Below are 17,694 nucleotides of genomic sequence, written 5' to 3' on the forward strand. Positions count from 1 at the left end.
GCAATAAAACACCAATAGAATAAGAGTATGACTAAGTGAAAAGACCATTTGAAAAAGGTAGGTCTTACAATTTTTTAAATACTGCAGGAGAGAGTCCCGAAAGGGTATGGATGGAGGAGAAATTTGGTTCAGTTTGCATTTAAAGGCGAACCTATCAAATCCATATTTTCTGAAACAATATGAGAACTAAAACATAGATGTCTTTCAAAATTCACACTTTCTGACAGGAGTACTGTGAGATGAGGACAAGCAACAAGGACCATCTTTTGGTACTTTCGGAGGAACATGCAGACCCTCAATTAAATGTTATCTCATTTCTTGGCCAATTTCCCTCATGCCTAGCAGAACAATCCCACTGATCAAAGACAGTATTATAAAGCAGAACTAGTTTTTCTCCGAGTGTCAGCAAGAAATACATATACAACATGAGATCACCTCATGCCCAGAATCATAGAATAGTAGAGTTGGAAGGGGCCATCAAGTCCAACCCCCTGCTCAATGCAGGAATCCAACTCCTCCTTTTCACATTGATCTGTAAGAGTGAACATGTATTTAAGAGCGGGGGTTTGAGTCTCCAGATGGCAATCTGAGCTCTAACATGTATAACTACACTCTCAAGGAATGCAGCGCAGGACTGCAGGCAACAAGTTGCGAAGGGAGTTATGTGTCTCAGTGCAAACCTTGAGGCAAAGAGATTCCTTCCTGCTTCTGGGCCAGAGCTCCTTCACATTACTTCAGCTGTATTCCACTGCCCGCTCCTTGGGCCTAGGATAGGTAATCTGCTATCTGTCATAGCAGTACGGACCTTTAAACTAAAGAGATAAAACTCTAAATAGAGTTATGAATGGGTTAGGATATTAATGATCAATGCTGCCACGCACCCAGTAATTTTGTATCACTACTCTTATCTTTTCTCTCAATAACAGAAAGCTTTGTGTTAGTATGGTTTGGACCATAATTTCTTGGGTTATACACACGCTATTTAGGCATATTTCAGGGCAAAGCACGTGGTTGATCCCTAACAAAAGTTCCCCCTCTCAAGGATGCGTGTTTAATGAGATATGAGGGTGGCAGGTTCACACACTCAGGTTTTGCAAACAACTGCTTGCAAAAATAATAAAATAAACTGCTTGGTCCCAGGCTGCGGTCTGAAGGCACGAGGCCAGCTCCCTGCTGAAGCTAAGCAGGGTCAGGTCTAGTCAGTGCCTCGATGGGAGACTGCCTGGGAACATATGTAAGCTGCCTTGGGTTTCATGAAAAGAAACGCAGGGTATAAGTGAAATAAATAAATAAATAAAAATGTGTACATGAGTCAAAATGGTATACAAAAGTGTTTTTATTAGGAGGTATTTGCACTAAAATGTTGGCAAATTTTCATGAGGATTTTAAAAACAGAAAATAGCAAACTGCTGCTGGAATGTGGAGAACTGAATTTAAGATTGGAAAAACGAGAAACGGAGAGAATTGAAACGGATGGTTCCTTCCATCCTTACCAAAGGTAGGGGCCAGTACTGAGAAGGCCATGTCCCTAGTACCCATGAATCTAAGACATCTTACAGCAGGACAACAAGCATTATAATCACAATGATAACATAATTAATTAGTGCTAAACATTTTAATTATTAATATATTATTAATCAATTAATAATATTTAAATAATCAATAGCTACCTTATTTTTATATGGTATGTGATACAATAATTATCTAACAACATCTGCAGAAATAATAACTTCAAATGAAAACAAAAGATATTATTTTGGAATGATACATGACATGAAAAATGCTAATTAATGAAGTAAATTTGCAGAAATAACAATTTCAGTGCAATATTAATTGTTATGAGGTGTGAAAGGTCTTTCCTTATTGAAAGGAAAAATAACCAACTTCTACTGGTACAGTGGGATTTCCCCTTCCTTTCTTTCCTCCTGCAGCCCTTTGCACACCCCTCCCCAAAAATTGGCCCTAGAGATGCTTTGGTGCAGAACTGGAAAGGGCACAGAGAGTGAAGGGCAAATCATGTTATGTAGTGGAAGTCTGCTCATGCAGCATTGGATGTTTCCCCATTACATTTAATTGGCAATAAAATGGATTAACACTGATGAAAATGATAGTAAATAATGCTGATTCATTATTTAATAATACTAAAAGGGGCCTATTACTGGAGATGAAATAAAGAAGTCTTTCTGTGTACGTATAATCCATTATAGTTTTTATTTGCTATCTCTGATTAATTTAAAATGAATTAAATGCAGGATAGTAATCAGAAGGGAAACCATAAGTTTAAATGCATTTGAAATTCAGTATTACATTTAATTAATTAAAAATAAACCATTTATTAAATTAAACAGAATCATTATTTTATATATATATAATATTATTAATATATTATTAATATATAATTAATAATAATAAATCATGATGAATATACTCATAAATGAGGATGGTTAATTAATTTCAGATTAATTAGGCACAGTCAAATAAAATAACATATTGGTTTTAGTGTACTAGATTAACTTCATGCACAGCAATCTATCACGACTCCAAAAAGGTTTGCCATACTGCATATAGATCTGATAATTGCACAAAGTCTCTTCCTCCCCTTCCCCGGGACATTGAGCCCATAGTGTGGGCTCTTTGGCCATGGCCATTATGTTTAACCTTTCAAGTTGAATCTCTCATCTATCTGACTGCAATCTCTTCTCCTTCCTGGATCTTTTCATTCATTTTTAAAGAGATGATGAGAGTTTGCAGTCCTGATACAAATAACTAAGTCTCCAAAGAACTCAAACTCGGTACAACCATCAGAGTGTAATTTAAGAAACTGTATGCCTTTTTGTAACAGCTAGTATAGCACAGTGGGGAGGACAGTGTGACGCCGTTCCCTGGCTCTCCCTGTCAGGTTCCTACCCGCTCGTGGCTACTGCCTGTCACTGGGCACCACCAGGGACTCCACCAGTCCGGACTGTCCTTTTTTATGGTTTCTCTCCCCGCTCTAGCACAGATCTCAACAGATCCCCCTGCTAGGCATCACCACCAGTCACGTCCTAATACCAGTATTCCCAGAGACTCTGAATACTTGTATTGTTATTCTCTTCACCGCTGCCACCATTTGTTACCGTTTCCCTTCAGCCTTGGTCATTACCTTACCCTCCCTTCTGGTCTGTGAAACCCCAGCCAAGGATCAGGCCTTTGGTAAACCAAATTAAGTATTTATTAAATATAACAAAGATAACAAGATTTCTTCATAAGGCACATAAGCATATGGTTTTATCTAATACTAATCTGAACTCCACCCCCCTCCTTCTCCACGCTCTCCTGGCAAACAACTCTCTAAAACCCACCAAAACAACCCACTCACTTTCATCACATCACATCCACCCAGATTCCACTGTCACTTTTCCTTTTATACACTCAGCCATTTTAAACACTCAGCCAATCATCCAGCATTCTACTGCCTATTCACTCCCCCTCCTCTTTCATTCCACTTACCATGTATCTCCTATACAAACAGTACTTACCCTATTTACACTAATACAGGATCATCACAGACAGCCTGGCTGGGAGTCCAGAGTTTGTGAGTTCAAATCCCCGCTCGTGTCTCCTGGGTGCAAAGGGCCAGCTAAAGATCACCCCCACAGTGAGTGGCTCAGGAGTTATGTGCCCTGCCACCTGTGCAGCCAGGGCAAGCTGCATAGTCCCAAGGAGCTCAGTTGACCCCCAGCTGGCAGTTGCGGACAAGGAAGGGGCTGGCTTGTGCAGCTGTGGCAAGCTGAGCAGGCCCTAGCCAGCTGGGGAGGACTAGCCTCAGAGGGAGGCAATGGTAAACCCCCTCTGAATACCACTTATCAGGAAAACCCTATTCATAGGGTAGCCATAAGTTGGGATCAACTTGAAGGCAGTCCATTATATCCATTATGCCTTTTTATAAAAAGGTTCCACTGGAAACAGTGGGATGTGCTGTTTTGTATGTACAATCCTAAGTATGTCTGCTCAGAAGAAAGTCTCACTGAGTTCAATGGAACTTACTCCTAAGTATTGCATGATGCATTCTAAAGCACTTTAATCTCATTAATTTAAATTAGGTTTTCCTCCAATTTCTCAATAAACCAGCACTCCAGAAACCTCTTCCAGTTTCATAATTCAGTGGCCACAAGCTATGATTAATATGCATTATTTAGAAACACAGGAACATAGCAATCTGCGTTAAACTGGGTCTCACCATTGGTCCATCTAGCCCAGTACTGTCTACACTGACTTGTAATGGATCTCCAGCATTTCAGACAGGGAAACATTCCAACCATATTTGGAGAAGCCAGGGATTTAACCTGAGAGCTTCTGTATGCAAACCAGATGCTTTACCACTGACCCTTACATAGAAATATAATAATTATCATTGTTATGTGTGATTAAATAATAAAAATCACAGAGGGCTTGATCCATCCAAAATCAAGAATATATAAATTAAGTTAAATTAAATTAAATTAAGCTAATAGCATTCCTCCCTCCCTCAGTACTGAATTTCATAGAACCCTGTCTTATCAGGACTTCCTATTCTTGGGAAGGTTTCAAACATGCTAAGAAACCCCATTGAACCTTCACACTTAATGTGCAAAGGCCTGAAAAGGAGCCTACACACCCAGGGATGTTTTAATTTGTTTAAGATTTTTAAGCACTCACATGTTCAGGAAAATACCTGTATACGGCTTGTGGGAACAATCAATCTGGACAGCGCCTGGAGAGGAGGTGAGGAAGAGGAACACTTCCAAAGATGCCTTACAAGGAAGAAAAAAGCTGGGAAGAAGGCGGGGGAACAGAATGCAGCTATATAGGCGTTAGGTACACAGGAAGTCATCCCAAAGTAGTTCAGAAAATGATCTTGGAAGGAACTTTGATCTGGATGAGAAGGGAAAATAAGAAGCAACAAAATGAATCATGTGACTTAATGTTCCAGAAGCCTCTAAAGAGGAAAAAAAATTGGCCCTGTATTACAATCCATTCTGGCTAAACCCAAGTCACTTGTCTGATCGTATGTCAAGGGAATGGCCATTGTTTTGCTGAGGAATGTGTGTTTCAGGCGAGGAGTAGTATGACCATGTTTCTATATATTGCGACAGATTTTGTTGATGGGGTATGGCAGGCAGTGTGAGAATCTGTAGTGGGGCAGTAGCCTATAGGAGGTGCGCCTGGCACCAACACTGTTATCTTTTTGGCGCCAGGTCAAGACTTTCCTCTTCTCCCAGGCATTTTAGCATGTGTTTTTAAATGGTTTTTATATTGTTTTGAATTTTAAAATTGTGTTTTAAATTGTTTTTAAAATGTGTTTTTAAACTGTGTATTTGTTTTAATGTTTTTGATTGCTGTAAACCGCCCAGAGAGCTTTGACTATGGGGCAGTATACAAGTGCAATCAATCAATCAATAGGAAAACAGATAAGGAATAAACAGATAAGTGGTCTATAGGAAAACAGTACAGGAAAACAGATAAGGCTGAACCTCACAAGAGCTTTGCCGTATCATTCATGTCAGAATGATCAACTCCATCCAGTGATGTCCACATCTAAACTGTCAGCAGTAGAACATGGTACAGGCCTTCCTGGGCTATACCATATCAGACCGCAGGTGGGAAGTTTTATTTATTTATCTTTATGTATTATTTAATTTACATCCCGCCCTTCCTCCCAGCAGGAGCTCAGAAGTTGCATGTCTGAATGTACTTACATAGAAACAACATCTTAATGCGTAATGCTAGCTAGCAAGTCATAAAGAAGGTTAGGGTAAAACTCTTTCCCAATATGTTTTCTACCTGCCAGGAAGGATTTACATTAGGCAGCTTAAAAAATGAAATCTTAAATATAATGAATGGTTTCCTTCATTTCCCATTTGCAAATTTTTGCACTGGTGGGATTGCAACATTTAATCACCAACGTACATTTTTGCAAATTAAAAAAATGGGGGGGAATAAAACTTTTTTTTCTTTCAAAATTTTAGCAGATCAGTTTTCCCACAGGAAAATACCAAAACACTCATCTGGAATCCAACCGGATTCCTCATAATCAAGTTCGGATATGGAAACCATTGCAGAAGTACAGAACTGTAAAATCCAAGCAAATTCTGGTTGAGACAAATGCTGTCATCATCCCTGATGTTGCAGTGGGGAGGGAGGCTGAGGCACAGGAATGGAAAGAGCATCTAGGTGGCAGCATTCTCATTTGATCAGGGCCCAGATCAAAGTGCTTCCATTAGCCACACCTGGAGGAGGAACAGTTGATCTACCTAACAGTTGCGAAATCTCTGAAGCTGAATTTTAAAAAACAACACTGGAGCTGATCCCTCCAGGTTGTACAGTAATAAGCGGCAGGGTTTGACTAGTGTCGTGTGCCCCTCTTTTCAGGAGAGACTCACAAAGCAGTGAGTCTGTTTGTACCCTAGTATGTAGCAGACAGCTAGACATTTTCTTTTTCCTTAACTAATTACAGGCAGACGAAAGTCCAGTTCTCACAGTGAAGGCAGAATGCGGGAAGATTTATCTCATCACTTCACCACCACAATTAGAAAGGACATTGGCTCTCCCACATGACTAGGAATCCCAGTAAAAAAAAAAAAAGTCCCCCACTAATGCTTGCGGGGGCTTTTTTCTAAGGCTCCTAGGTGTGGGGGTGATTTCCAATCATAGCGAGGGAATGAAAAGCCTCCCATATCCGCTCACCCTGCCTCTATCATGGGAACTGGGTTCCTTCACACTACCAATCAGTTAAGGAAAAACAAGATACTTCTGTCTGCTACTTATCGTTTGGCCCTTACTTGATCAAAAATACAAACTGAGCATGTAAGTACAGAACCTAAGCTGCAGCTGCTGACTGTTGCTCATAACTGTCCGTGTCTCTTTTGGTTCTCCACAGGCAGCACACCAACAGATGCAGTTGCAAGAACAGTCCCTATTCTCAATGCCACATAGACCACTAGTGAGGCCTACAACATGACCAGCAGTGCCAGGATGGCGCATTTCCCCTCCCTCATTATTGTGCAAGCCAATTTCCATACATCTGTGATTACAGGTGAGAAATTCCAAAGCAGAAAGGAGCATGCTTTTCAGGCCAAGATGAGCCTTTTTTCCTGAAAATGAAATATTACCACTCTTCCTAAAACAATTAACTGAGTGCAATTCATTGACCTTATTTCCAGGTATGTGAATATAGGATTGCAGCTGAAGGATTATTCCACACCTTTCATTTTTAAAGCATCTGTACACCTTACAGATGTACATGAATTCAGGAAACATATGCTTACATTTTCAAACTTAGGTTTAAACTTATTTTGTGTACAAAAGCAGCATACTGTGTAGTCAACTGAAGTGTGTCCATTATACATATATGTAAAGTGTGAATAAATCAATAAAAGCTTCTGCTTGCAAGCTTAAATATCATACCCATATGCTTATTGTAAGCCAGGACTGACAATGGCCCTGTCAAATGGACGTTTAATGGCACACATGGGTTCGCCTCACCATGTATTTAAAGACCCCTTGTCAGTGAGCCATAATTGGGTACGTTTCCCAAGTAAATATAGGCTGCTGTGCCGATTCAGATTTCCCCAGGCATGACTTCCGAATGCCCCTACCTAACAGCACTTGCAATGGGGCAGCCCTTCTGTCTGTCCTTAACCCTCCAATTAGAAAGACAGAGGCGAGGCATTTCCGCTTTTGTGGACTCCTCCCCCTCGGGTGGGTGTGGATTTTCTACGTTTCTCTCCCACCCCACCCGTAAGGAGTAGGATGGAGGGGGGGGCGCAGGGAGCCTGGAATGGTTTTCAAGTCCTTCAGTGCTTGCTGCGGTGCTCAGGCAACCATTTGGCAAAACCGCGTGGGGCCCGCGTCTCCCTAGATTTTCCTTCCGAGCCACACGTTCCTTGGCTGCCTTCGACACGGGGCTGGGAGGAGCCGGCTGCGCATTGCCTCTTGGACTTTCTCATTTTCTTAAGGTGGCGTCGATACACTCGCTAACTAGCTGTCTAAACGCTTCCAAACAAAATTTTATTGGCCCTTTTCAGGCTCGGAGAACAACGCTAGACTGTGAATCGCGGTCTAACCGTTCTGTTAGGAGAACCGAGCTCTCCGCGATTCATAACTGATAACTCCTTGTAAAAAGCTGCGAAATGTTAGATGGCATTTTTAAAAAGAGGATAACTAGGCCTCACTGGAATGTTGTTCATAACAGGTGCTCTCCTCTGTGGCATCCCCCCCCGCAACATAATATTGTTGCACGCTGCTACATAACCGTAAAACGTCCACGTTTAACAGCCTTGCCTACAGCTCCCTCCTTGTATCTACTTTCCACTTGACTATTACCTTGTCATTTTGTAACCTGCGTCATTGCCTTAACTTAAACGATTCCTAGGTGGTCTTTGCCTTGGCATAATACATGCCATCATGTTATTTTCTCCTTTACTTGGCACTGGTTTCCTCTCTGTCCTTGACTACCTATGCAGCAGAATGAGGCAACTGAAGTGGTGGTACAATCCAGTCTAACTCTGGATGGGTGATCACTTTTTAATGATCTTCCAGATGTTTTTTAAAAAGACTGCAAAGGGCAGGGATGGAATCCCACCCCGTGATAGTTTTCTGTTTGCTGGAATCCAGCATGCACCCTCTAAATTGCAGGCCATCCTTATCTATCACTTCATGCCCACCTCATGCTGCTGCAGTGTAGAGCAGGCTCTTGTTTGTCAAGGATATCACTTGCTCTGAGCTTCCCATTGTAAGGCAGTAGTCGGCAAACCTTCAGGAATTCTTTCCACACTGACTACTCTTGTTATGGAATGCTTATATGTTGTTGAAGTGTCTGGGGAGATATACTGGAGGCATTCAAGAGGCAGCTGGACAGCCATCTGCCGGGAATGCTTTGATTTGGATTCCTGCATTGAGCAGGGGGTTGGACTTGATGGCCTTATAGGCCCTTTCCAGCTCTACTATTCTATGATTTCAGTGTATATGGGAGGCTATCGAGCCTTATCTAAAACTTATCATATCTAATATGATCTAAAACTGCACCCCACAGAACATTCTCCATCTTCACCTGTGGCTGAAGTTGGCTACTAGTTCCCAGTTGCTTAAGCAGTCTGAATAAAAACTGAACCTTATGTGTCTCCGTATTCCAGAAGAAATATTGGGCCATCCCATACCATGCAGACTTGGGTTTAGCATCCAATTACCTCAAGCCATACTTATGAATAAGGATCTAGAGATTATTAATTTCAAAATAAGTTTTGGGTCACCCTAAATGAAATATACCACGAGACAGTCCGCTATGAGACACAATAACACCTATTTTGGCCTAAAGTTTTTTGAGGGGCAAGGTGCTATCAAGGCCACTACACTATGTCCACAATTACCTATATGGGAACATGGGGTGTGTACCCCAAACTAAGCTTTAGCCCACCCCAAAATCATAAATTCATGCCTCTCAAAGAGTGCTCTCTTTGACACCCTAGCATTGAGTCCAACATTTCAGTTTTACACAAGACACAGTAAAGCAGGGATCTTTTGGTCCAACCTTTTTGGACCAGTCAACACATTTTGAATTTTGAAACACTGCTGTGGGCGCCAGTTACAAGACAGCTGCCATGGGAGCGTGGCATAAAAAAGTAAAGAAAGTACAGTCATTACTCTCCCCTCCCCAAAGACAATCTCATGCTTACCATGAGAAGTCAGCTATGTTCTGCTGGTTATAGCTATTAAAGATTTATTTATTTATTATTTATTTATTTTATTACATTTTTAGACCGCCCTATAGCAATAAGCTCCCAGGGCGGTGTACAGCATAATAAAACAGGTTAAAATACAAAAACACAATAAAACATAATTAAAAATTTTCAATTTTAAATTCAAATTTTAAAATTTTTAAAATTTTTAAAATGCCTGGGCGAAGAGGTAGGTCTTTACCTGGTGCCGAAAAGATAGCAAAGAAGGATAAAGATAAAAGAACCCTATTTTCCCCAAAGCCTAGGCTGCCAGACTGTATTTACTTACCTGTGAGTAAGTCCCATTAAACACAAAGAGACTTACTTCTGAGTAAACATGTTAACATGTACTGCAAGTGAACTATACAGTGAATTCTTAATGAGTGCCTGGCTTTAGGGCCTGCACAGCAGGAGACATGCCTAAGCCTCTTTGCAAAGTTTTCATATTATGCATTTGCCATTTTAGGAGAAGATTCTTTAACATCCACCCACACTTGTTGTGTAGCAGTATTATTAGAAAAATAGCTTTTAGGGATTACCAGATCTCAGACAAACCTACCATAGGAAAGATGTGTTCTGGTTGCTAGGAAAAAAGGAAGGGCAAGCTACAGAGAAAAGCACACTAAAGGGGAGGAGGAAAGAGCAGCTCTTTAGGCTCTTTAGGCCTGGTGTTAATACAACTCAATTATCAGTCACAACTCGGTTGAAAATACTGTTAGGCAGAAGCAGCATGCCTGGCTCATTTCACAGAAATCGCTTAGAAGAGTGCCTGTACATTTTGTTTAATAATTTGTTTTCTAGGAGGGCTGTGATGATCCTGTATTAGTGTAAATAGGGTAAGTGCTGTTTGTTTAGAAGATACATGGTAAGTGGAGTGAAAGAGGAGGGGGAGTGAATGGGCAGTAGAATGCTGGATGATTGGCTGAATGTTTAAAATGGCTGACAGTATAAAAGGAAGAATGTCAGGTAAATCTAGGGGGATGTGGTGTGGATGTGGGTGGACGTTGGTGGACTTGAGAGGGTTGTTTTGGTGGGTTTTGAGAGGAGAGGGTGGAGTTCGGATTAATACTAAGCCCAGTACCTCAGGAATAGATGTAACCATATGCTTAAGTGCCTTTTAAAGAAATCTTGTTATCTCTGTTATATTCAATAAATACTTTTGGTTTACCAAAGGCCTGATCCTTGGCTAGGGTTTCACAGACCAGAAGGGAGGGTAAGGTAAATACCAAGGCTGAAGGATAACAAATGGTGGCAGCAGGGAAGGGTAGAATAACACCACAAGCAGTCTGAGTAAATCAAAGGGATTGGGACAGCTTTAGCACTCAGTCACAGAGGTAACCAGATAGAGAGACTCAGGCAGAGTCTCTGGGACTACTGGTTATAGGACGTGACTGGTGGTGCTGCCTAGCAGGGGGATCTGTTGAGATCTGTGCTAGAGCGGGGAGAGAAACCATATAAAAGGACAGTCCGGACTGGTGGAGTCCCTGGTGGTGCCTAGAGACAGGCAGTAACCACAAGCAGGTAGGAACCTGACAGGGAGAGCCAGGGAAGGGCGTCACATGTGGTGGCAGTAGCGGTGGGATACGAACAACAGAGAATCCAGATACGAACAAAGGAGACTACGTCACAGGTGTTGGCTGTAGCGGTGGTACGAATACTAGAGAATCCCTAACTGTGGAGTGGCAAACAGAAATAACAAAACAAGATTATTTGTGAGAGTGACTGGCAAAGAGTGTGTGGCAAAGAGTGAGTGACCATGGCTGAATATATAAAAATGAAAAGAGAGGAGCTGGTGGAGAAGTGCATAACATTCAATTTACCTCACGAGGGTAAAGGGGTAGATGAATTGAGGGTAGCACTTATAGGATTTGCAACTGCCCAGCAAAAACAACCTGTCAGGGAAGAGACCCCAGAAGGATATTTAAGCAATCCCGCTTATATAGAGTACTTGAGAGAGAAGTTAAGATGGGAAGCTGAGAGATTGAGGATGGAAGCTGATGGGAAAGACAAGCAGAGGGAGTTGGAAGCTGAGAGATTGAGGATGGAAGCTGATGGGAAAGACAAGCAGAGGGAGTTGGAAGCTGAGAGATTGAGGATGGAAGCTGATGGGAAAGAAAAACAGCGGGTCTTTGAGGCTGGGGAAAAAGATAAACAGAGGGAGTTGGAAGCTGAGAGATTGAGGATGGAAGGTGCAGAGAAGGAAAAACAGAGGGAGTTGAAATTTGAGAGAATGAGAGTGGATGCGGAATTACAGGCAGAAAAGTTAAAATTTGAAAGAGAGAAGTTTCATTCTGATGAAACAAGGAAAGACAGAGATGGAGCAAAAATAAAAATTACTCCAAAGGACTTTGCTGTCTATGAGCCTGGTCAAGATCCTCAAATTTATCTCACAACCTTTGAAAAGGCAGCTCAGTTGTGGGGGCTACCTGAAGATAAATACATGCAGTATTTATCAAACCTGATCAAAGGGGAATTGGCAGAGGTATACCAATATTTCCCCTCAGACAAGCCCGTCACCTATGCTGAGTTTAAAGAAGCAGTGTTTAAAAGATTCAGACTAGGGCCTGATTATTTTAGAAAGCTTTTCCAAAACTGTCAGATCCAAGCAGGAAGGTCTTTTGTTGAACTGGGAGCAAAGTTGATGGATATATTTGGAAAGTGGATGAGTAGTGCCAAAGCTCAGTCTGTGGAGGAGGTGAAAAACCTCATGATACTGGATCAATTATACCATCAGTTACCACCAGAAATAAGGCTCCTTGTCAAGGACCGTTCCCCTACATCGGTGCAGGAGGCCGCAGAGATGGCGGATCACTTCGCCTCCAATAGAACTGGCTGGGTGGGGAAAACATCAAGAGATTTTAAACCCAGACCATATAATGCTGGCAGAAGGGATGTGGTACCACAGCGAGTGAGTCCTCCAGTAAAATCTGAAGGGCACAGGACACCCCAGAGTGGATCTGTGTACCCTAAAACAGAGGAGAAATTATGCTACAAATGTGGTAGAACAGGGCACCTACGTTTTCAATGTGAGGTTGCCAACCCCATTAATAATCCTGCTCAGGCAAGGGCAGTGAAAACAGAGCCCAAGGCTTTAGAAACTGCAAAAAGGTTCAGTTTTGCCAGATAAACTGGACAGAAGTAACAGACCTTGATTCAAGTCTGAGAGAGGAAGTGAGTGTACAAGGGGCAAATTATTGGGCATTGCTTGACACTGGTGCCGCTCAGACATTACTGAGGCCAGATTTAATAAAATCTGAAGAAATATTACCTCAGGAAATGGTGACTATCCAAGGAGTGAGGGGTCAACCAGAAAGCTTGCCTGTGGCCCTGGTGAAAATGGCATGGAGAGGCCGAGAGGGCAGATATAAAGTAGGCATTAATGCCCAGCAACAAGAACCAGTAATACTGGGAAGAGATGTTATGGGAGCCCAAGGGAAAATATATGTGGTGACCAGACAGCAACTTGGCAGAGAAAAGGAAGCCATGTTAAGGTGGGCTGAAGCAAACAGGGTGGAAACTGTTAGTGAGCCTCAGGTCACCATAACAACCACTAGTAGGCCTGCTGAAGGAGACAAACTGTATCAGCTGGTCTCTGGGGAAGAGACAGAGCATTTCAGAGAAGAACTGAATAAGGATACCAGTTTGAATCAAATAAAGGAGCAAGCCCTGACCCAACAGATTCCTTTCACTGACAAACTGAGGAATCAAGTTGTGTGTGAGAATGGGATTTTATATAGACTGTGGATGCCTGCTGAGAGAAAGGATGAATGTGAACCAGTGAAGCAATTGATAGTACCTAGCAAATACAGAACCAGATTGCTAGAGGTAGCCCACGATGTCCCATGTGCAGGACATCTGGGAATAAAAAAGACCAAGAGGAGATTGGCTGCACATTATTATTGGTCAAACATCTCCAAATATGTAAAACAACATTGTCTATCTTGTGGTATATGCCAAAAGGTGGGAAAAAGTGGAATAAAGACTAAGGCACCCTTAAAGCCCCTTCCTATAATTGGACAACCCTTTTATAGAGTGGGAATAGATTTGGTGGGCCCTTTTTCCAAACCCACAAGGCATGGCAAGAAATATCTATTGGTGGTGGTGGATTTTGCCACCAGGTACCCAGACGCAGAAGCACTAAGATCTGTAGAAGCCCCTGTAGTGGCAGAGGCTTTATTAAAAATCTTTATGAGGCTGGGTTTCCCTCATGAAGTGCTGATGGATCAAGGCAGTGTATTCATGGGAGAAGTGATGCAATGTATGTGGAAATGTTGTGGTCTAAAACATCTAAAGACCACTACTTACCATCCTGCCACTAATGGGCTAACTGAGAGATTCAATGGAGTTTTGAAGGGCATGATAAGAAGCTATGTTCCAGATCACCCACAAGACTGGGATGAACGTTTGGGATGCTTCTTATTTGCATACAGAGAAGTCCCTCAGGAGTCAACAGGCTTCTCACCCTTTGAACTCATGTTTACTAGAAAAGTGAGGGGACCTTTGGAACTATTAAAAAATTCATGGGAAGGAACCCTGGGAGAGTACAAAACATCTGTAGTAGATTTTGTATTGGAGTTCCGCAATAAATTAACATCAATGATGGAGGTGGTGAAAAAGAATTTGAGTCAAGCACAGCAGAAGCAAAGTTACTGGTATGACAGAACAGCCAGGGAACGTGTGTATGATGTGGGAGATATGGTTATGGCGTTCATACCCAGGAAACATGACAAATTACAGGCTAACTGGGAAGGACCATATACCATCAGAGAAAGGCTTGACACAGTGACGTATGTAATCACCACAGACCAATTAAACAAAAGCAAAGTGGTTCATGTAAATATGTTAAAGCCTTACCATACCAGGGATGCACAGGTGTTGCAAGTTACCTTATTCCCTGAGGGAAGTGGGCCTGAACTTCCGGATTTGGTACAGGAAAGCAAAGACAAAGGAGGGGTAGATCAAGTGGAATGGTCAGAAGAGGTGAAGGAGGAAGTAAAAGAAGAGATTCTGAGAGTTTTGAAAAACTATGGGAATCTCTTTAGTAATAAACCTGGCCGAACCAGTATAGTTATACATTCCATTGATACTGGAGATCATGCCCCAATCAGATCTATGCCATGCTGTGTGAATGGGAAAGTTGTGAGTGAAGTAATCTATGTAGGACATAAGGTGGGGAGTGGGAAAATCACCCCCTTATGGAGCAAGGTAGAGGCAGTGCAATCGTGGCCTATCCCCTTGCATGAATTGACCAAGAAGAAGTGTTCTGAGCGTGTGGTATGGACGGATGAATGTCAGAAGGCTTTTGATCTGCTGAAGCAAGCCTTGTGCCAAGGACCCATATTAATAGCACCAGACTATGAGCAACCATTCATTGTGGCTACAGATGCGTCGGACCTCGCGCTGGGAGTCGTCTTGCTGCAGGAGAGAGAAGGCACCAGACATCCAGTGGCGTATCTGAGTCGGAAGCTGACGCCGAGGGAGAAAAACTATTCGTCGGTCCAAAAGGAGTGCCTAGCGGTCGTGTGGGGACTGAACAAGTTGCGCCCATATGTGTGGGGACGAAGATTCACAGTAACAATGGATCATCGGGCTTTGTTATGGTTGCAGACTATGAAAAACCATAACACTATGCTGCAGAGGTGGTCCTGGGCCCTACAGGACTATCAAGTGGACTTCCAGTTCATAAAAGGCAGGGACAATGTACTGGCCGATGGACTTTCCAGGCAAGTGGCTGGGACTGCAGTGAAGTGACCAGACGGAGGAACAAAGAAAGACATTTTCCCCATAGAGACTTGTTTATATTGTTAACGCGACATATAAATCCTGGAACAGGAATAATACTCTGCCGTTGTTTTAAGGGGAGGGGGGGAAATGTGATGATCCTGTATTAGTGTAAATAGGGTAAGTGCTGTTTGTTTAGAAGGTACATGGTAAGTGGAGTGAAAGAGGAGGGGGAGTGAATGGGCAGTAGAATGCTGGATGATTGGCTGAATGTTTAAAATGGCTGACAGTATAAAAGGAAGAATGTCAGGTAAATCTAGGGGGATGTGGTGTGGACGTGGGTGGACGTTGGTGGACTTGAGAGGGTTGTTTTGGTGGGTTTTGAGAGGAGAGGGTGGAGTTCGGATTAATACTAAGCCCAGTACCTCAGGAATAGATGTAACCATATGCTTAAGTGCCTTTTAAAGAAATCTTGTTATCTCTGTTATATTCAATAAATACTTTTGGTTTACCAAAGGCCTGATCCTTGGCTAGGGTTTCACAGACCAGAAGGGAGGGTAAGGTAAATACCAAGGCTGAAGGATAACAAATGGTGGCAGCGGGGAAGGGTAGAATAACACCACAAGCAGTCTGAGTAAATCAAAGGGATTGGGACAGCTTTAGCACTCAGTCACAGAGGTAACCAGATAGAGAGACTCAGGCAGAGTCTCTGGGACTACTGGTTATAGGACGTGACTGGTGGTGCTGCCTAGCAGGGGGATCTGTTGAGATCTGTGCTAGAGCGGGGAGAGAAACCATATAAAAGGACAGTCCGGACTGGTGGAGTCCCTGGTGGTGCCTAGAGACAGGCAGTAACCACGAGCAGGTAGGAACCTGACAGGGAGAGCCAGGAAAGGGCGTCACAAGGGCTAGGAACTTCGTGTGTGTTTTTTTAAAGCTTATAGTCAGGGACCCCTGCTCAGGGGTGCCAATGAAGGCCTTTGTGCATGCCATGGTGCATATGGGTGCTGCATTGGCAACTCCTGCAGTGTAGTATCCCTATGCCAGTGTATCTCAAACTAAGTCTTCAGCCATGCAAATCATATACTGAATCATGCGAGAGTGTCTCTTATGAGATACTCTAGCACTGGGTCTGGCTTAACACTTCTGTTCTGCACAAGACACCATTAAGTGTGTGTCCCCGTGCCAATATAAGAATAAATGAGTAAGGAACTTGAGTCAAACACACTCAATAGTGTTTTGTGCTAAAACAAAGTATAGAGTCTGATGCAATGCTAGAGCATCTTCCATATTCATTTCTATACCAACTGGCAATTATTGGCATAGAGGCAATATGCTTGACAGCACTTGGGTTAGATTAGGCAAAGGGCAAGTGTGAAAACCTTTAAACCAGCCTTGCCCAAAGAATAGGATTGCCATATTGCCCAGTTAGCCGGTTGTACCCAGATTCTAGCCATGCTACCCAATGCCTGCTTAGCCCATGAGGTAGCCCAGATACCCAGCTTTCATTTTTTAAAAAGCAAGTCTTTAGCCCTTGCGGATCCAAAGATACAAGGCAAAACATGGAGGCAGTTTTTTGCCCATTTTGTGAGAAATCAGCCTATTCCCACCTTCAATTGTTAGCGAATGAGGGATACCACAGCTGATATGGGAAAACCAAGAATTTTAGCCTACCTGCCACACATGCAGAATCTAGCAGTTTAAAAAATTGCACAGGCACACTTGATCAACACAAGCAGCTCTATCCCTTACCCGTAGATTTTCTGGTTGCATTGGTAAGGAGAAGCAGCCTTCATCTCAATTGCCTCTGTGAATGCAATGGAAGGATCTTTTGTAAGTCGCCTTGAGGGTCTTTTGGCCGGAAGGTGGGGTAGAAATATTAAAATCAAATCAAAATCAATCTGCCTGCCATCATGGAGGATGGAATAAATGGTTTGAATCCACCAAATGCTCCCTCCTGGAACAAATCCAAATATAAAAGCAAGGCTCTCTGTGGAAAAGGCTGAGGTATTAGTATGTGCATTTTTCAGCTTTGCCCCCACCCTGTTAAATGGTGCTTATTCCCAAGTAAAGTTGCATTGAAATTCAGTAGAGTTGCCAGGTCAGAAGCATTTCAAACCCTGATATTTCAGGGGTGGGCCCTAGTGATGTCACAGTGTGGGCCCGAGTGATATCATTAAGCATGATACATTAAGCATCAACCACACATGCTTGGACCATACAATTCAAACAAAAACAT

The sequence above is a fragment of the Rhineura floridana genome, chromosome 9 (genome assembly GCF_030035675.1).
Source record: "Rhineura floridana isolate rRhiFlo1 chromosome 9, rRhiFlo1.hap2, whole genome shotgun sequence".
NCBI lineage: Eukaryota > Metazoa > Chordata > Lepidosauria > Squamata > Rhineuridae > Rhineura > Rhineura floridana.